The sequence below is a fragment of the Pongo pygmaeus genome, chromosome X (genome assembly GCF_028885625.2).
Source record: "Pongo pygmaeus isolate AG05252 chromosome X, NHGRI_mPonPyg2-v2.0_pri, whole genome shotgun sequence".
In the NCBI taxonomy this organism is placed as follows: Eukaryota; Metazoa; Chordata; class Mammalia; order Primates; family Hominidae; genus Pongo; species Pongo pygmaeus.
The window spans coordinates 106467593-106488168 of record NC_072396.2 but is presented as its reverse complement, the minus strand read 5'-3'; the positions used below and the strand labels follow the sequence as shown (position 1 = coordinate 106488168).

At 41.8% G+C, this 20576-nt stretch overlaps 1 protein-coding gene across 3 annotated transcripts in view; it reads left to right on the top strand.

Annotated features, from left to right (window-relative positions):
- Positions 1 to 19100: 19100 nt before the first annotated feature.
- The window catches only part of LOC129025009 (nuclear RNA export factor 2), a 72857-nt gene continuing 71381 nt past the window's right edge, over positions 19101 to 20576 (top strand). The window contains exons 1-2 of one of the 3 annotated variants that reach the window (XM_054472433.1): positions 19144 to 19213; positions 19316 to 19413. The gene's annotated coding sequence lies outside the window, so the exon portion shown is untranslated. Of the gene's footprint in view, positions 19214 to 19315; positions 19414 to 20576 lie in introns of all 3 variants that reach the window. The other 2 variants (XM_054472432.1, XM_054472435.1) reach the window with 2 other exon arrangements.

The window sequence follows — 20576 nt, the reverse complement described above, 5'->3', positions numbered from 1 at the left end:
GTGTGTTAATTTATAATACATTTGTTCTATAAGTGTGTTAATTTATAATACATTTATAATAATTATGTAAATTATATATATTTATAATATATTTAGAATAATTATTATAAATTATTAATTTATAATAATTTGTAATGTATAAATAAATGAAATGGAAAAATATGTCCTTATTAGATAAATTTTCTTGTATCTTCCTTTCAGCCCGTTAAATTAAATAAGCAGGTGTTCATTGGCTTGAGTCTGTTTTCCTACTTTGAGTTCCTAGGTAACAAATTGAAACCTAACTTAGTTTGTAAACAAATTGAAAACTGAACTAGGAGTATACGAAAAACAGAACCTTAGCCAAACACAGGAGGCTGAGCTTCAGCCCATCACAGGCTGCCAACTGATTAGACCATGTCCAAATAAATCAGAAGCCTAGCTGTAACCAATCAAGTTATTTGTGTATTTTGCTTCTATGTTCTGTCTGTAAATACTGCTCAAGTTCGGGAGCAGAACTCACTGAACCACTTCTGGTACTGACTGATCCCTGATGTATAAATTGTTCTTTGCTCAAACAAACTTTGTTAAATGTAATTTGCCTGAAGCTTTTCTTTTAACAATCGTTTTGCACAACAAGATGTCGGCTTTTGGTAATTTAGATTTTATTTTCTAAATATATTTCCATGTGTATGATATTGTAAAGCTAGTTTTATAGGAACATATATACTCTTCAAAGTCTGGTTCACTATATATGCACACACTAATCTTTAATTTGCCTTTATATTTATATATCTCATTGCTTTTTTTACTTTTATCTTTACCTTTGGTCATGATGTATACTTCTTCTCTGAGTTATTTCACTGTAGAGTTTGAACAGTACTGTTTTAGGTAATCAGATGTATTTATATACCAAGCATTTGCTTAAAAATATGCTCCAAATATTTTTCTCAATAATTCACATTTTTATATGTGACTTCCTGTGGGGGGAGGGACGCGGTGTAGATGGATGTCTTTTTAAACTTTGCCTTAATTTATCTGAATAAATTTGTAATATAACTAAAAGCTTTTCCAGGGTCATAGGTCTAGTTTTAAGTACCCCTGGTGTCTACATCATGCCCACAAGGTACACAAACATCCCCCTCACTTGATGGCGAAGATGATGGTGGAGATGAAATCCTGCCCCTTAGTTCTAGAGGCTTGGATATAGGGACACATGGATTGGTGGTGTGTGGAGTTCAGGCAGAAGCACAGGAAAATGACCTCCAGGGAGGGAAGGAAATTAACATTTACAGAATTACTTTAAGCCAGAGGCAGTATACATGGTATCACTTTTAAGCCAAACACGCATTCAATTATCCCCATTCTTCACAAATGTAGAATTAGGTGTAAAGCTTTTTTCCATTGTGTTCTGAAGCCTTCAAGCCTTTGAAGGCTGGAATCTCCAGTGGTTGAGTATCTGATGCAACACAATAGCTCAGTTTTATGTTTTCTACCACGAGTTGCATAATTTTTATATTTAAAAAATCAATGAATAAATTAAAACATTTTTTGCACCACCAGAAGAAAAAAAACTAAAAGTGTGAAAACCTGTGAGTAAATATTTGTGAACAGTATTACAGACTTTGATCCTAATATGCTTGACCACAAAGGACTTTTGCTAATCAGTAGAGAATGGGGCAAAAGATGTCAACAGATACTTTGCCTAAAAAGCAAAATGATTTTCCAGTAAACCTCTGGACACATGCTAAACTGTCCCTGAACCAAACGAGAGTCGGGCTGCTTATTCTTGAGGCCCAATAATGAGATGCCGACGAACTGGGAGAGAAGGGAATTTTTATTTCTGCAACAGGTTACAGGGAGAAGGCCAGGAAATTATCGCCAGACCAACTCAGAATTATAAAGTTTTCCAGAGCTTATATACCTTACAAGCTATATGTCTACGTGTAAGTGTGCATTCATCGAAAGACGTAAGTGATTAGCTTCTCCTAATCTATAACTAAGATGTGAGTCCTGAAGACCTTCCTCTGCAGCCTCAGTACATTTACTTAATCTAAATGGGTCCCTGTGCTGGGGTGATTACCCTTATCTTGTCTCTTGATAAGCCATGGAGGTATGGAGAGTTCCCTGAGTCCCCAATAAAGCTCATTTGTGGAGACCTGGGGAGTTTCTTCAGACCCCCAGTGAAACTCGTTTAATCCGGAACGGTTCCTGTTAAGAATTCCTTCATTATCTTGTCATGCTTTAAGGCCCAGGAAAGGCCTAGGCAAAACTCTTGGTGGGCTTTTGTTACATTCCAGCTTTTGGATAAGAGCACTGGCTCTTTCAGTTTTTAATATTTATTTATTTATTTATTTATTTCTTCATTTATTATTATACTTTAAGTTTTAGGGTACATGTGCACAACGTGCAGGTTTGTTACATATATATACATGTGCCATGATGGTGTGCTGCACCCGTTGACTCATCATTTAGCATTAGGTATATCTCCTAATGCTATCCCTCCCCCCTCCCTTCACCCTACAACAGTCCCCAGTGTGTGATGTTCCCCTTCCTGTGTCCATGTGTTCTCATTGTTCAATTCCCACCTATGAGTGAGAACATGCGGTGTTTGGTTTTTTGTCCTTGCGATAGTTTGCTGAGAATGATGGTTTCCAGCTTCATCCTTGTCCCTACAAAGGACATGAAGTCATCGTTTTTTATGGCAGCATAGTATTCCATGGTGTATATGTGCCACATTTTCTTAATCCAGTCTATCATTGGTGGAAATTTGGGTTGGTTCCAAGTCTTTGCTATTGTGAATAGTGCCGCAATAAACATACATGTGCATGTGTCTTTATAGCAGCATAATTTATAATCTTTTGGGTATATACCCAGTAATGGGATGGCTGAGTCAAATAGTATTTCTAGTTCTAGATCCCTGAGGAATCGCCACACCGACATCCACAATGGTTGAACTAGTTTACAGTCCCACCGACAGTGTAAAAGTGTTCCTATTTCTCCACATCCTCTCTAGCACCTGTTGTTTCCTGACTTTTTAATGATCGCCATTCTAACTGGTGTGAGATGGTATCTCACTGTGGTTTTGATTTGCATTTATCTGATGGCCAGTGATGATGAGCATTTCTTCATGTGTTTTTTGGCTGCATAAATGTCTTCTTTTGAGAAGTGTCTGTTCATATCCTTCGCTCACTTTTTGATGGGGTTGTTTGTTTTTTTCTTGTAAATTTGTTTGAGTTCAATTTAGATTCTGGATATTAGCCCTTTGTCAGATGAGTAGGTTGCAAAAATTTTCTCCCATTCTGTAGGTTGCCTGTTCACTCTGATGGTAGTTTCTTTTGCTGTGCAGAAGCTCTTTAGTTTAATTAGATCCCATTTGTCAATTTTGGCTTTTGTTGCCATTGCTTTTGGTGTTTTAGACATGAAGCCCTTGCCCATGCCTATGTCCTGAATGGTATTGCCTAGCTTTTCATCTAGGATTTTTATGGTTTTAGGTTTGACATGTAAGTCTCTAATCCATCTTGAATTAATTTTTGTATAAGGTGTAAGGAAGGGATCCAGTTTCAGCTTTCTACATATGGCTAGCCAGTTTTCCCAGCACCATTTATTAAATAGGGAATCCTTTCCCCATTTCTTCTTTTTGTCAGGTTTGTCAAAGATTAGGTACTTGTAGATATGTGGCAATATTTCTGAGGGCTCTGTTCTGTTCCGTTGGTCTATATCTCTGTTTTGGTACCAGTACCATGCCGTTTTGGTTACTGTAGCCTTGTAGTATAGTTTGAAGTCAGATAGTGTGATGCCTCCAGCCTTGTTCTTTTGGCTTAGGACTGACATGGCAAGGCGGGCTCTTTTTTGGTTCCATATGAACTTTAAAGTAGCTTTTTCCAATTCTGTGAAGAAAGTCATTGGTAGCTTGATGGGGATGGCATTGAATCTATAAATTACCTTGGGCGATATGGCCATTTTCATGATATGGATTCTTCCTACCCATGAGCATGGAATGTTCTTCCATTTGTTTGTATCCTCTTTTATTTCATTGAGCAGTGGTTTGTAGTTCTCCTTGAAGAGGTCCTTCACATCCCTTGGAAGCTGGATTCCTAGGTATTTTATTCTCTTTGAAGCAGTTGTGAATGGGAGTTCACTCATGATTTGGCTCTCTGTTTGTCTGTTATTGGTGTATAAGAGTGCTTCTGATTTTTGCACATTGATTTTGTATCCTGAGACTTTGCTGAAGTTGCTTATCAGTTTAAGGCGATTTTGGGCTGAGACGATGGGGTTTTCTAGATATACAATCATGTCGTCTGCAAACAGGGACAATCTGACTTCCTCTTTTCCTAATTAAATACCCTTTATTCCCTTCTCCTGCCTGATTGCCCTGGCCAGAACTTCCAACACTATGTTGAATAGGAGTGATGAGAGAGGGCATCCCTGTCTTGTGCCAGTTTTCAAAGGGAATGCTTCCAGTTTTTGCCCATTCAGTATGATATTGGCTCTGGGTTTGTCATAGATAGCTCTTATTTTTTTGAGATACGTCCAACGAATACCTAATTTATTGAGAGTTTTTAGCTTAAAGGGTTGTGAATTTTGCAACAACCCTTTGCATCTATTGAGATAATCATGTGGTTTTTGTCTTTGGTTCTGTTTATATGCTGGATTACGTTTATTGATTTGCGTATGTTGAACCAGCCTTGCATCCCAGGGATGAAGCCCCCTTGATCATGGTGGATAAGCTTTTCGATGTGTTGCTGGATTCGGTTTGCCAGTATTTTATTGAGGATTTTTGCATCAATGTTCATCAAGGATATTTGTCTAAAATTCTCTTTTTTTGTTGTGTCTCTGCCAGGCTTTGGTATCAGGATGATGCTGGCCTCATAAAATGAGTTAGGGAGGATTCCCTCTTTTTCTATTGATTGGAGTAGTTTCAGAAGGAATGGTACCAGCTCCTCCTTGTACCTCTGGTAGAATTCGGCTGTGAATCCGTCTGGTCCTGGACTTTTTTTGGTTGGTAAGCTATTAATTATTGCCTCAATTTCAGAGCCTGTTATTGGTGTCTTCAGAGATTCAACTTCTTCCTGGCTTAGTCTTGGGAGAGTGTATGTGTCCAGGAATTTATCCATTTCTTATAGATTTTCTAGCTTATTTGTGTAGAGGTGTTCATAGTATTCTCTGATGGTAGTTTGTATTTCTGTGGGATCGGTGGTGATATCCCCTTTATCATTTTTTATTGTGTCTATTTGATTCTTCTCTCTTTTCTTCTTTATTAGTCTTGCTAGCGGTCTATCAATTTTGTTGATCTTTTCAAAAAACCAGCTCCTGGATTCATTGATTTTTTGAAGGGTTTTTGTGTCTCTATTTCCTTCAGTTCTCCTCTGATCTTAGTTATTTCTTGCCTTCTGCTAGCTTTTGAATGGAATTTCTCTTGCTTCTCTAGTTCTTTTAATTGTGATGTTAGGGTGTCAATTTTAGATCTTTCCTGCTTTCTCTTGTGGGCATTTAGTGCTATAAATTTCCCTCTACACACTGGTTTGAATGTATCCCAGAGATTCTGGTATGTTGTGTCTTTGTTCTCGTTGGTTTCAAAGAACATCTTTATTTCTGCCTTCGTTTCGTTATGTACCTAGTAGTCATTCAGGAGCAGGTTGTTCAGTTTCCATGTAGTTGAGCGATTTTGAGTGAGTTTCTTAATCCTGAGTTCTAGTTTGATTGCACTGTGGTCTGAGAGACAGTTCGTTATAATTTCTGTTCTTTTACATTTGCTGAGGAGTGCTTTACTTCCAAGTATGTGGTCAATTTTGGAATAGGTGTGGTGTGGTGCTGAGAAGAATGTATATTCTGTTGATTTGGGGTGGAGAGTTCTGTAGATGTCGATTAGGTCCACTTGGTGCAGAGCTGAATTCAGTTCCTGGGTATCCTTGTTATCTTTCTGTCTTGTTGATCTGTCTAATGTTGACAGTAGGGTGTTAAAGTCTCCCATTATTATTGTGTAGGAGTCTAAGTCTCTTTGTAGGTCACTAAGGACTTGATTTATGAATCTGGGTGCTCTTGTATTGGGTGCATATATATTTAGGATAGTTAGTTCTTCTTGTTGAATTGATCCCTTTACCATTGTGTAATGACCTTGTCTCTTTTGATCTTTGTTGGTTTAAAGTCTGTTTTATCGGAGACTAGGATTGCAACCCCTGCCTTTTTTTTGTTTTCCATTTGCTTGGTAGATCTTCCTCCATCCCTTTATTTCGAGCCTATGTGTGTCTCTGCACATGAGATGGGTTTCCTGAATACAGCACACTGATGGGTCTTGACTCTTTATCTAATTTGCCAGTCTGTGCCTTTTAATTGGAGCATTTAGCCCATTTACATTTAAGGTTAGTATTGTTATGTGTGAATGTGATCCTGTCATTATGATGTTAGCTGGTTATTTTGCTCATTAGTTGATGCAGTTTCTTCCTAGCCTGGATGGTCTTTACAATTTGGCATGTTTTTGCAGTGGCTGGTACTGGTTGTTCCTTTCCATGTTTAGTGCTTCCTTCAGGAGCTCTTTTAGGGCAGGCCTGGTGGTGACAAAATCTCTCAGCATTTGCTTGTCTGTAAAGTATTTTATTTCTCCTTCACTTATGAAGCTTAGTTTGGCTGGATATGACATTCTGGGTTGAAAATTCTTTTCTTTAAGAATGTTGAATATTGGCCCCCACTCTCTTCTGGCTTGTAGGGTTTCTGCCGAGAGATCAGCTGTTAGTCTGATGGGCTTCCCTTTGTGGGTAACTTGACCTTTCTCTCTGGCTGCCCTTAACATTTTTTCCTTCATTTCAACTTTGGTGAATCTGACAATTATGTGTCTTGGAGTTGCTCTTCTTGAGGAGCATCTTTGTGGCTTTCTCTGTATTTCCTGAATTTGAATGTTGGTCTGCCTTGCTAGATTGGGGAAGTTCTCCTGGATAATATCCTGCAGAGTGTTTTCCGACTTGGTTCCATTCTCCCCATCACTTTCAGGTACACCAATGAGACGTAGATTTGGTCTTTTCACATAGTTCCATATTTCTTGGAGGCTTTGTTTGTTTCTTTTCATTCTTTTTTCTCTAAACTTCTCTTCACGCTTTATATCATTCATTTCATCTTCCGTTGCTGATACCCTTTCTTCCAGTTGATTGCATCGGTTACTGAGGCTTGTGCATTCATCACGTAGTTCTTGTGCCGTGGTTTTCAGCTCCATCAGGTCCTTGAAGGACTTCTCTGCATTGATTATTGTAGTTATCCATTCATCTAATTTTTTTTCAAAGTTTTTAACTTCTTTACCATTGGTTCAAACTTAGTTTGATCTTCTGAAGCCTTCCTCTCTCAACTTGTCAAAGTCATTTTCTGTCCAGCTTTGTTCTGTTGCTGGTGAGGAGCTGTGTTCCTTTGGAGGAGGAGAGGCACTCTGATTTTTAGAGTTTCCAGTTTTTCTGCTCTGTTTTTTCCCCATCTTTGTGGTTTTATCTACCTTTGGTCTTTGATGATGGTGACATACAGATGGGTTTTTGGTGTGGATGTCCTTTCTGTTTGTTAGTTTTCCTTCTAACAGCCAGGACCCTCAGCTGCAGGTCTGTTGGAGTTTACTGGAGGTCCACTCCAGATGCTGTTTGCCTGGGTATCAGCAGCGGTGGCTGCAGAACAGCAGATATTGGTGAACCGCAAATGCTGCTGCCTGATCGTTCCTCTGGAAGTTTTGTCTCAGAGGAGTACCTGGCCGTGTGAGGTGTCAGTCCGCCCCTACTGGGGGGTGCCTCCCAGTTAGGCTACTTGGGGGTCAGGGACCCACTTGAGGAGGCAGTCTGCCTCTTCTCAGATCTCAAGCTGCGTGCTGGGAGAACCACTGCTCTCTTCAAAGCTGTCAGACAGGGACATTTAAGACTGCAGAGGTTATTGCTGTCTTTTGTTTGTCTGTGCCCTGCCCCCAGAGGTGGAGTCTACAGAGGCAGCAGGCCTCCTGGAGCTGTGGTGGGCTCCACCCAGTTCGAGCTTCCTGGCCGCTTTGTTTACCTACTCAAGCCTGAGCAATGGCGGGCACCCCTCCCCCAGCCTCGCTGCTGCCTTGCAGCTTGATCTCAGACTGCTGTGCTAGCAATGAGCGAGGCTCCGTGGGCGTAGGACCCTCTGAGCCATGTGCGTGATATAATCTCCTGGTGTGCTGTTTGTGAAGCCCGTTGGAAAAGCGCAGTATTAGGGTGGGAGTGACCCGATTTTCCAGGTGCCCTCTGTCACCCCTTTCTTTGACTAGGAAAGGGAATTCCCTGACCCCTTGCGCTTCCTGGGTGAGGCGATGCCTCTCCCTGCTTCGGCTCACGCACGGTGCGCTGCACCCACTGTCCTGCACCCACTGTCCGGCACTCCCCTGTGAGATGAACCTGGTACCTCAGTTGGAAATGCAGAAATCACCTGTCTTCTGCGTCGCTCACACTGGGAGCTGTAGACTGGAGCTGTTCCTATTCGGCCATCTTGGCCCCACCCAGTTTTTAATATTTAACTTCACCACTGAGTCAGAACTGAAACAGTTGATATGGAGGCCTGTGTTAGTGAGACTTTGGCTTGCCACAAAACCACACTAATTGAAGAAATGAAAATCTGTTGTCCAAGTAAGTAATGAAGCCAATTTGAATAAAGTTATTTATATGATTACAAATTTTAAAAGGAACCTACAAATGAATACTTAAAAAAAAATTTAAGGTAGTGCTATGCTTTGAATATGTCCTTCAAAGTTCATGTGTTGGATACTTAATTGCTGTTGTAACAATGTTGAGAGGTAGGACCTTTCAGAACAGACTAGGTCGTGAGGGCTCTGCCCTCATGAATGGATTAATGCCGTTATTGTGAGACTGTGTTAGTTATCATGGCAGTGGGCTCCTGATAAAAGGCTAAGTCCAAACCCCATTTTCTCTTTGTCTCACACACTCTATCACCATGTGACACCTTCAGTGTCCCCTGCCAGATACTGGTGCCATGCTCTTGAGACTTCCCAGCCATCAGAACAGTGAGCCAAACAAAATTGTCTTCTTTATAAATTGCCTAGCCTGTGCATTCTGTTATAGCAGTAGAAAACAGACTATGACAGGTAGGTAGACCTATTACCCAAAGAGAAACACATCTGAAAAATATACACCAATCTTTTTACATTGAATATGTATGGGTCACAGTGATGGGATCATATAGATGGAAGATGTAGAATGATTTCATCTGCTAAATATACATTTATAATGTTTAGTATTTTTTAATTAGGAAAATTTCTTGAGAGAAACAGTTGAAAATATGTAACAGCAAATTAACAAAAAAGCAGATAAATATTTTTCTTTTAAGAAGTGTTCATGCTATGCTGTTTTTTTTTAAAGAAAGATTATAATAACTCTTGACTTGAGAGTTACCCCTATCTATGTAGATGTGTGATTTGTATATCACAATTCCATCGTTTAGAATGTTCAAACTCTCAGTGTGCAGACTTATCTTCTGCTCTCTCAGGGGTTGGATGTCTCTCGGGGCATAGAGACACAAGAAGGGATTGCTGTTAAAGGATGGACAATTATAGAAATTTCTGGTTGATGCACTGCATATCAGTCCCTTTTATCACTCCCTTCCCCTTGCAAACTGATCTGTCCCGAGACTTTTGGGGTTATAAGTCTGACTCTGACAAACAGATGGCATCTACGTACATTCAATACTTTAAAGGGAAAAGGTGTGATTCTTTTTTTCTACTCTCATTCCAGTGGCCACTAAATTATCTTTCCTATTTCCTTTATACTTTCCATGTCTGTCTCTAATATGCCCTCTCTGAGATGGACTGAACTTTTTTTTCTGTCATTCAGTTATTTTCAGATATTTTTATAACTTTGTCCTTCCTTAAGAATATGTGATATGCAAGAGTTTATTGAAACTATGTGTGGTGAAATCATGCCCATCTAATAGAGCTCAGTTCTAATGCTGGCAATTTCATGTAGCATCTGAATGAACCCTGACAAGCTTCTACAACTCATTAAGTCTCAGCAACCTAAGACAGGCCAAGAAGCTGGTAATTCTGCCTACCAGAATCCTGTTATGAGGAACACATGGAGGAAGAAAATGTAATGTAATGTAATGCAGCAAGCACAGAGCATGGCATGCAGCAGGCCCTCAGAGTTCCCCCATGTCCGTAGCTACAAGTACCTGGGTTCCAGGTCTCCCGACTATAGTTAGCTTGCTCTGCAGGGGTGACTCAATTGGAAACAGCTTCCTGGGTGTTGGTGGCAAACTCAGGGGGCACTAAGAACAGGAAGTAGAGCCTCTTCTGGCTCCCAGGGCTCTCCTCACTATGCCCTTCGGGAAAGGACTTATTTTGAAAACTCCACCTTGCTCACGTGAGCCTGACAAAATGGTCTGAGGCCTACTCTTGCCTTGTTTGACAGATCCCCTCAATTTTCTCTGAACCCCAGCTCCAGATCTCACAGATTCTCCTCACAAACACCATGTGAAGACAGTGGTGACAGGTCACTTCCCACATGCCACACCATGGGTGAATTGGTCAGTGCCAATCCTTGGCCTCAGGATCTCACAGGGCATGAAGGGTTCTGGGCCCCCTCTCCCACTCCAACCCACAGGACACCCAGCAGACTCACTTTCAGTTAGAGCTGGTAGGTGGCAAGGGCCCAGGCTGAGTGTTTTCCATTGTCCTGAGGATGAGGGTGAAGTGAACCCTGAGATACCTGTCTTAGTCCATTTTGTGCTATTATAAGAGAACACCCAACACTGGGTATGTTAGTCTGTTCTCACACTGCTGTAAAAATACTACCTGAGACTCGGTAATTTATAAACAGAAAAGGTTCAGTTGACTCACAGTTCCACATGGCTGGGGAGGGCTCAGGAAACTTACAATCATGGGAGAAGGCGAAGGGGAAGCAAGGCTTGTCTTATATGATGGCAGGTGAGAGAGAGAGCGAGGAAGCGCCACACTTTAAAACCATCAGCTCTCGCGGGAACTCCATCACTATCATGAGAACGGCATGGGGAAAACCGCCCCCATGATCCAGTCACCTCCCATCGGGTCCCTCCCTCCACACGTGGGGATTACAATTCAACATGACGACTTGGGTGGAGACACAGAGCCAAACTGCATCACTGAGTGGTTTATAAAGAACAGCAATTTATATCTTACAGTTCTGGAGGCTGGGAAGTGCAAGGTGGGGGGGCTTGCATCTGACGAGAGCCTTCTTGCTGTGTCATCCAATGGCAGAAGGTGGGAGGGCTAGAGTGCACAAGTGAGAGAAAGCAAGAGATCAAACTCATAGACTCAAGCCCTTTTATAATTGGTATTAATCCATTCATCAAGGTGCAACCCTCATGACCTAAACACCTCCCATTAGGCCCAACCTCCCAACAGTGTTGCACTGGGGATTAAGTTTCCAACACATGCTTTTTTGGGGACACATTCAAACCAACCATTGCATCCTGCCCCTGGCCCCCCAAATTTATGTCCTTCTCACATGCAAAATACATTAATTCCATCCCAGTAGCCCCAAAGTCTTAACTCACTCCAGCACCCAAAGTCCAGAGTCTCATCTAAATTAGAGATGGGTGAGACTCAAGGCAGGATCCAGACTGAGGCAAATTTCCTCTAGCTCTGAGTCTGTGAAATCAAAACAAGTTGTCTATTCCCAAAATACAGTGGTGGGACAGGCGTAGGATGGACATTCTCATTCCAGGAGGGAGAGACAGGCAACAGAAAAGACATAACTGATCCTGAGAAAGTCCAAAACCCATCAGAGCAAACAACATTAAATTTTGAGGCTTGAGAATAATGTTCAAGTTCTGCCTTCTGAGGCAGGGATTGGGCCCCCAGATTCTCAGGCAGCCATGCTTCTATGGCTTTGCTAGGCTCAGTCCATCCAGCAGCTCTCACAGGTTGGAATCTTGTTCCTCCAGCTCTCCCAGGGTATCATTAAATGCCAGTAGCTCTGAAATTCTGGAATCTTAGTAGCAGTCCAGCTCCCACGCCTCTACTAGACATTACCCGAATTGGGACTCTCTGCAACTGACTTGTTCCCACAGCCCCATCAGGTGCTGGCCTGATGGGGACTCTCTCTGACAGCTCTGCCCCTGTGGCAGGTCTCTACATGGGTCCTCAGGCTGTCTGCAACATTCTGCGAAATCTAGGTGCAGGCCGTCACAGACCCATAGCTCGTGAATGCTGTGCACCTGCAGAATTAGCACCATTTGGATGCCGCCAAGGTCCACCGCTTGAGCCTTCCAGACCGGCAGCCTGTTCAGCACCCGGCCCCCCTTGAACTATGGCTGGGACAGCCGAGGAGTGCTGCACGAAGGTGCGGGCAGCAGACACTTAAAGCAGCAGGGGGCAGCAGATGTTGAGGTCCCGTGGGCGTCTCTCTGGAAACTTTGCCTTCGCATTGTGCACTGGGCATGTGACTGGAGGAGCAGCCTGGAAAACTCTGAAATGCTGTCAGGGCCTTTCTCCAGTGGTCTTTGTCTTACTGAATAGCACCTGTTTCCCTTCTATCCGTGGTAATCTCATTAGCAAAGTGGTCACTTGGCCATGTCTTTAGTTTGCACTCCTAAACACGCTTTTTCATTCTTTACATGGCTAGGGTGAAATTTTTCAACATATTTACCTTCTTCCTATCTTTTAATTTACAAATTCCGTCTTTAAAGCATTTCTCTCTTCTCTCATTTTTGTCTAAGTGGCCGAACAAAGTCACGCAGTACCTTGAATGTTTTGCTGTTTAGTTATTTTCACTGCCAGATATCCTAGTTCATTACCCTGAAGTTCTTTTAATTTTTTTTCATTTTTACATTTTTGTGGGTACATAGTAGGTGTATATATTTATGGGGTATATGAGATATGTTGGAACAGGCATGCAATGTGTACTAATCACATCACATCCCCTCAAGCATTTGTTATGTGTGTTACAAACAATCTGCATCCTCTTAGGTACTTTAAAATGTGCAATTCAACTATTACTGACTTTAGGCAACATGCTGTGATATCCCACCTTATTCATTCTTTTCGTATTTTTTTGTATCCATTAACCATCCCCACCTACCCCCTGCCTCCACACTACCCTTCCCAGCCTCTGGTAACCATCCTTCTACCCTCTGTGTCCACGAGATCAATCATTTTGATTTTTCAGGTCCTACAAATAAGTGAGAACATGCGATGTTTGTCTATCTGTGCCTCAACATAAAGTCTATCTCACTCAACATAAAGATCTCCAGTTCCATCCACGTTGTTGCAGATGACCGGATCTCATTCTTTTTATGACTGAATAGTACTCCATTGGGTATATGTAGCACATTTTCTTTATCCACTCATCTGTTGATGGACACTTAGGTTGCTTCCACATGTTGCTATTGTAAACAGCGCTGCAACAAACAGGAGTGCAGATATCTCTTCCATATACTGATTTCCTTTCTTTCGGGTATATACTCAGCAGTTGGATTGGTGGATCATATGGTAGCTCAAATTTTAGTTTTTTGAGGAACCTGCAAACTGTTCCCCATAGTCGTTGTACTAATTTCATTCCCACCAACAGTGTACGCGGGTTCCCTTTTCTCCACACCCTCATCAGCATTTGTTATTGCCTGTCTTTTGGATATAAGCCATTTTAACTGGGGTGAGAAGATATCTCATTGTGGCTGTGATTTGCATTGCTCTGAAGATCAGTGATATTGAGCACCTCTTCATCTGCCTGTTTGCCATTTGTACGTCTTCTTTTGAGAAATGTGTATTCAAATCTTTTGCCCATTCTCTAACTGGATTATTGAATTTTCTCCAATACAGTTGTTTGAGCTCCTTGTATATTATACTGGTTATTAATCCCTTCTCAGATAGGTAGCTTGCAAATATTCTTTCCCATTTTGTGGGTTGTGTCTTCACTTTAGTGTTTGTTTCCTTTGCTGTGCAGAAGCTTTTTAAGTCGTGTCATGCTTGATCCCGTTTGTCCATTTTTGCTTTGGATGCCAGTGCTTCTCGGGTATTACTCGAGAAATTTTTGCCCAGAACAGTATCCTGGACGTTTGCCCGGTGTTTTCTTGTAGAAGTTTCATAGGCTGACATCTCAGATTTACGTCTTTAATCCATTCTGATTTGATTTTTATATAAGATCAGAGATAAGGGTCAAGTTTCATTCTTCTCCATAGGGATACCCAGTTTTCCCAGCACCGGCGCCATTTATTGAAGAGACTGTCCTTTTCCCAATGTATGTTCTTGGCACCTTTGTCAAAAATGAGTTCACTGTGGGTGTGTGGATTTGTTCCTGGGTTGCCTATTCTGTCCCATTGGTCTATGGGTCTGTTTTAATGTCAGTACCTTGCTGATTTGGTTACTATAGCTCTGTAGTATAATTTGAAGTCAGGTAATGTGACTCCTCCAGTGTTGTTCTTTTTTGCTCAGGATAGCTTTGGCTATTCTGGGTCTTTTGTGGTACTATATACATTTTAGGATTGCTTTTCCTATTTCTGTAAAGAATGTCACTGGTGTTTTTGTAGGGATTGCATCGAATCTGTGGATTGCTTTGGGTATGATGGACATTTAAACAATATTGATTCTTCCAATGCATGAACATGGAATAACTTTCCATTATTGTGTCCTCTTCGATTTCTTTCATGAATGTCTTATAGTTTTCGTTGTGGAGATCTTTCACTTCTTTGGTTAATTCCGAGGTATTTAATTTTATTTGTGTCTATTGTAAGTGAGATTAATTCTGATTTCTTTTTCAGGGTGTTCGCTATTGGCATATACAAATGCTAGTGATTTTTGTAGGTTGATTTTGTATCCTGCAACTTTACTAGATTGGTTGATCAGTTCTAATAGTTTTCTGGTGGAGTCTTAAGGTTTTTCTAAATATAAGATCATATCATCAGCAAACAAAGGTAATTTGGCTTCTTCCTTTCCAGTGTGGATGCTCTTTACTTCTTTCTCTTACCTGATTGCTTGAGCAAAGACTTCCCGTACTATGTTGACTACCAGTGGTGAATGTGGGCATCCTTGTCATGTTTCAGATCTTAGAGGAAAGGCTTTCACTTTTTCCCCATTCAGTATGATACTAGCTGTCAGTCTGTTGTATATGACTTTTATTATGTTGAGGTATGTTCCTTCCATACCCAGTTTGTTGAGAATTTTATCAGGAAGGAATGTTGGATTTTTATCAAATGCTTTTTCAGCATCAATTGAAATAATCATATGGTTTTTATCTTTGATTCTGTTGATGTGATGTGTCACATTGATTGAGTTGCATATGTTGAACCATCCTCGCATCCCAGGGATAAATCCCACTTGGTCATGACGAACGATCTTTCTGATGTATTGTTGAATTGGGTTTGCTAGCATTTAGTTGAGGATTTTTGCATCGATATTGATCAGAGATATTGGCCTGTATTAAGAAGTCACTGTAAGAAGATGCCTGAGAGTGGATACTTGGTCAGTGTAATGATTTTAATATGCGCCTTTTCTAGTCTTCAGAAAATAGTCTCTTTTCTTATTTACTTTAGAATGTCATGACCCCCAACCTACGGAATTAATTAAACAAAGAAACATTTCCAATACACTATTTCACATTCAGAAGATTTCACAGTCTTTCAGCGTCAAACCTTGTGAGCAAAGCCAGGACAACAGGCTCTAAGCTGACAAAAAAGTTTACCAGTATCTTCCATAGAGATGTCCTTTTCATTCATATAGATTCCATCCGCAAGTCAGGCCAGATCTTTCAGACTCTGACTTGTAAAAAAGTCTTGTGTAAGGAAAACTTACCAGCTTGCAACTAGTGTTTGGTCACTGCTGAGAGAAACAAATATTAAAAGATAAATAAATACGTCTCAGAGAGTTAAATGGGCATACTTGGAAACACGAAAGCTTAGAAAATGAATTTAATATGGCAGATTTTATTGAGAATGCATCATGAGTCATAGGAGTTCAGAAATCAGGAAGTTCAGGAAGAAGAAAAAGATCACAAAGGCAAGTTTATGATTACATCTACTAATCGAGGAACTGCTTGCTCTGCAACCAATAGATGATCAAGAGATGGTCAGATCTTGGTAGGCCCACAAGAGACGTCAAAATAAAATTCTCAGAAATAAACATCCTAGAGACCTCCAGTTCTGGCCAAGCTGGAGTTTGCCCTTTCCTCCCAGATGGTCCCTCTACATCAGAACACGCTGAATATAACAGCAAACCAGCAAAGAAAACTCTGAAACGTGGAAAGGGGAAAGCAGACTGACTCGTGCTCTCAGGACTCGAGCAAGAACACAGGCAGTGCATTCCCTTGGTTTTTCTATTTCCACCCAATATCCCAGACAGGGCACCGCAGAAGCCCCCAGTCCAGAACCACCAACAGTGGCAGACACAAAGCTCCAAGAAAAGCCTATTCCCTCTGCCAAAAGACCAGAAAAAACGTGATCTAAAAACTGAAAAACCTTTGTGACAAATTCCCCTCCCCTACACTAGACAAACAACAATGGAAAAACCTTACCTCCCCCACCCCCCGAGGTTTCAGGGAACAAGAAGGAAACTTGTCTTCTATCCTGCCTCTCTGAGACAGATGGTGATGATCCAATTCACCTGTCAGGGTAGTGTCAGTGGTGTCCAGCAGCAAGATGAGCCTTCACCTTCACCTGACATCAATAACACTGAACAAGGCAGTCCAAGTTGGGACTAGGAAGCATTCCGTTTATCCCCATCTCTGGTGTCAGTGATGCCCAGTGGAAAGTTGAACCTTTACACTCATCCAAACTCAATAAAGCGGTGTGAGGTGGGGCTAATAGACACTCTGCTTTCCCCCTCAGGCATTCTGTGTAAGCTAGGCCCTATGGAGAGCTGTGCCTCCTTGTCCACCCATCATCAAGATGGAATCAGGTGGTGGGAGGCAGGGTTTGTTGGCAGTCTCCTTTCCCCCTCCTTCTCCTGATGTTCTCAGAGACCAGTGGGGACCTAGGCTTCTGCCCCACCACACTGCAGCAACAAAACATTGAGTCAGCCGTCCAGTTCCCCTTTCCCTGAAGCCTAGCAAAGAACTGTGCCTATACTCCCCGACCCCACCTCTGAGGTAACAAAGTGTTGTGAATTGGTGCCCCCTTTTTTATTGGAAATGTTCTCAGGGGGGCTAGGGTAGAAGTTCAGGTCCCACCCCCAGCCATCTGTGAAGAGGCAAGGTGAACCAGCAATCTAGTTTGCTAGGATGGTATCAGAACAGGAATCTGCACATATCACCTTATGATATGATGGGACCACCATCATATATGTGGTCTATCGTTGAACAAAAAGTCATTATGTGGTGCATGACTGAATATGGACTGTCTTAATGAAATGTCATCACAGCCTTATGAGGTTAAATTTATTACTATTCCCAGTTTAAAGATGGATAATAAAAGCTTGGAAGAGTTTACCTGGCCAAGGTTATTTAGCTACAAAGTGGTAATGCCACGGATTCAATCCTAAGATACCTGATGCCCATTACCCCATCTACTGAAAGATGACACCGTACTGCAAAAATTAAAACAGGCATAGCTGATCTGCTTCTTTACCTGTAATTAGAGTAAAAGAAAACAACAAAGCAAAACATAAAAACAACACAGTGACATGCTAACTGTCATGAAGAAAAGTACTACATGTCTGATAAGGTGATCAGAGATGTACACTAAGTAAGGAAGGTAGCTATAGGGATATCTAAGGCCAGGCTGTTACAGAAAAACACTTAACGGTATGGGAGTGTGCTTGCTGAGCTAGTGTTAGAGCAACAAAAAGGAGGCTAGTGTGGCTGGAGAAAAATCCATTTATTCATTCAAAGTATCCACTGAAGCAGGCATTGTTATAGGCACTTAGGATACATTAATGAGCAATAGACAAAGATATTCGCCCTTCTGGAATTTGTATTTTTCCACCATGGGAGACAGACAATAAAAAACAAAAACAGCATATGAGTGAAATATATTGTATTCCAGAAGATGACTGTGGGGGGAAAAATCAAATAGGGAAGAAGTGGAATCAGGAGTGTGGGCTGAGGGTTGGACATTCAAACAAATATTGCCTGCTTTGCAATTGATAGTATTATTAGATGGGTGGAAGTTTTCTCCTTTGTGCTGCCTTTGCCAGGCATCAGTGTAAATGCTCTATTGGCTTCACTGCAGAGGACAACACATTTTTCCTATCTTTGGTCAGGACTCATTTCCTTCTTTAATATATCAGAGAACCAGAGACACTAATATCTGACAGCCTTTTGCCATCAAGTGGCCACGCGTTTTTTAAGCAAGCATCCCCTGCTACACGTCCACTAAATTTGAGCTTTTAACTGTCTGTGTTTAGACGTGGCCTGGTAGAAACCCTCGCTGGGGCCAGGCGCGGTGGCTCACGCCTGTAATCCCAGCACTTTGTGAGGCCGAGTCGGGCGGATTATGAGGTCAAGAGAGGGAGACCATCCTGGCTAACATGGTAAAACCCCGTCTCCACTGAAAATAGGAAAACTAGCCGGGCGTGGTGGCAGGCGCCTGTAATGCCAGCTACTCGGGAGGCTGAGGTAGGAGAATCGCTTGAACCCGGGAGGCAGAGGTTGCGTGAGATGGGATCCTGCCAGTGCACTCCAGCTTGGGCAACAGAGTGAGACTCCCGTCTCAAAAAAAAAAAAAAAAAAGAAAAAAAAAAAAGAAAAGAAAAAAAGAAAAAGAAAGAAAGCAAAGAAACCCTGACTGGCCAGTGCCCAGGCCATACACAAATGGCATTGTGCCTCACTTTTCACCTAGACGAAATCAGCAGGTGGGGCAGGCTTATAATCAGAACACCCCTCCCTTTCCACCTCACACACTCCCACCCGCCTGTCCCACAATCCTTCCTGCCCCTCCCGCTCTCCCACCCTTGGTTTCTCGAAACCCCTTCTCCTTCCCTGCTCCCTGTCCCCCCAGCTCCAGGAGGGGGAGGGGCAGGAATCTGGCTCCTCTTCCTGCCCCTCCCGCTCTCCCACCCTTGGTTTCTCGAAACCCCTTCTCCTTCCCTGCTCCCTGTCCTGCCAGCTCCAGGAGGGGGAGGGACAGGAATCTGGCTCCGCCTCCCAGTATGGAGATGATTGGCCAAAGGAGGTCACCTGACCAAGCTGAGCCAATTGAAGTCCTCTCCCCGCTGCTTTGAGACGGAACCCTTAAGACGCTGGGCCCCACCCGCAAGATTGCGTCTTGTTTGTGGCAAGATTCTGAGGGGAAGTGTAGCTCCCAGGTTGGTTCCAAGTCTTCTTCCAATTAGGTAAATTACAACAATATCTTTTCCATGAATTTCCTTTCTTTTCTTTTTTGCCTTTTTTTTTTTTTTTTTTTTTTGAGACGGAGTTTGGCTCTTGTTGCCCAGGCTGGAGCGTAATGTCGCGATCTCGGCTCACCACAACCTCCACCTCCCGGGTTCAAGTGATTCTCCTGCCTCAGCCTCCCAAGTACCTGGGATTACAGGTATGCGCCATCATGCCAGGCTAATTTTTGTATTTTTAGTAGAGAGGGGGTTTCTCCATATTGGTTAGGCTGGTCTCCAACTCCCGACCTCAGGTGATCCACCCGCCTCGGCCTTCCAAAGTGCTGGGATTACAGGCGTGAGCCACTGCGCCCGGCCCTTCTATAAATTTTATATAAACTAGGCCTTTTTTGGCCTACATTACCTAGGGTCAAGGTTTAGGGATTCATAGGAAAGGCAAATCCAGCTGGATTGCTCGGTGGTCCACTCTCCACTCCACTCTCTATGTATCCCTTATCTTCACGTGTGACTAGCTTCAATTGTATGGCTAATCACTTCATGCTCTCTCTTTGCAATTCCTCAGGCAGGTTTTCTCTTCTTCGTCAAAAAGTTATATTTCTCTTTTGCATCTTAGTTTTGTTTATAGTTAATTTTGATATGGTGGGCTTTAAATTGTAAATATTGGATTGTATAGATATTTTTCTTTCTATTGTATTTCATTCCTTTTATGCTTAAAAATGCTTTCCTCATCTGAAGAGTAAATACATATTCACCTATGTGTTGGAGATGACTGGGCTTTCATCTCTTATAGTCTTTTTAATGAATGATGTGGTATGAGCATGTATGCATCCTTCTAACTATGTTTCAATTGGTTATCGTTAAGCAGTGTGGTTTATAGGTTGCCAGCCCTTTAGCCACTGATTTTGTCTTTTAAAATTCTTTACTCTGAAATAACTTTGGACTTACAGAAAAGTTACAAAAATGATTATACAGAGAGCCCTTGCCTGGATTTCCCTAATGTTAACATCTTATATAACCATAGAAAAATTACCAAAACTAACTACTACATTACATTGATGTACTAATTAACATTACTACATCGATGTTAATTACCAACAGTTAACATTGATGTGGTACTATTAACTAATCTACAGATTTTATGTGAATTTCACCAGTTATCTCACTGATGTCCTTCTTCTATTCTAGGATCTTATCCAGGACACTTCATTGCATTTGGTCTTCATTTCTCCTTAGTCTCCTCCAGGCTGACATTTCCTCAATCTTTATTGGTCTTCCACAGCCCTGACACTTTTGGAGATACCAGTCAGGTGTTTTGTGGAATGTCTCTCAATTTGTGTTTGTCTCATGTTTTCTTATGATTAGA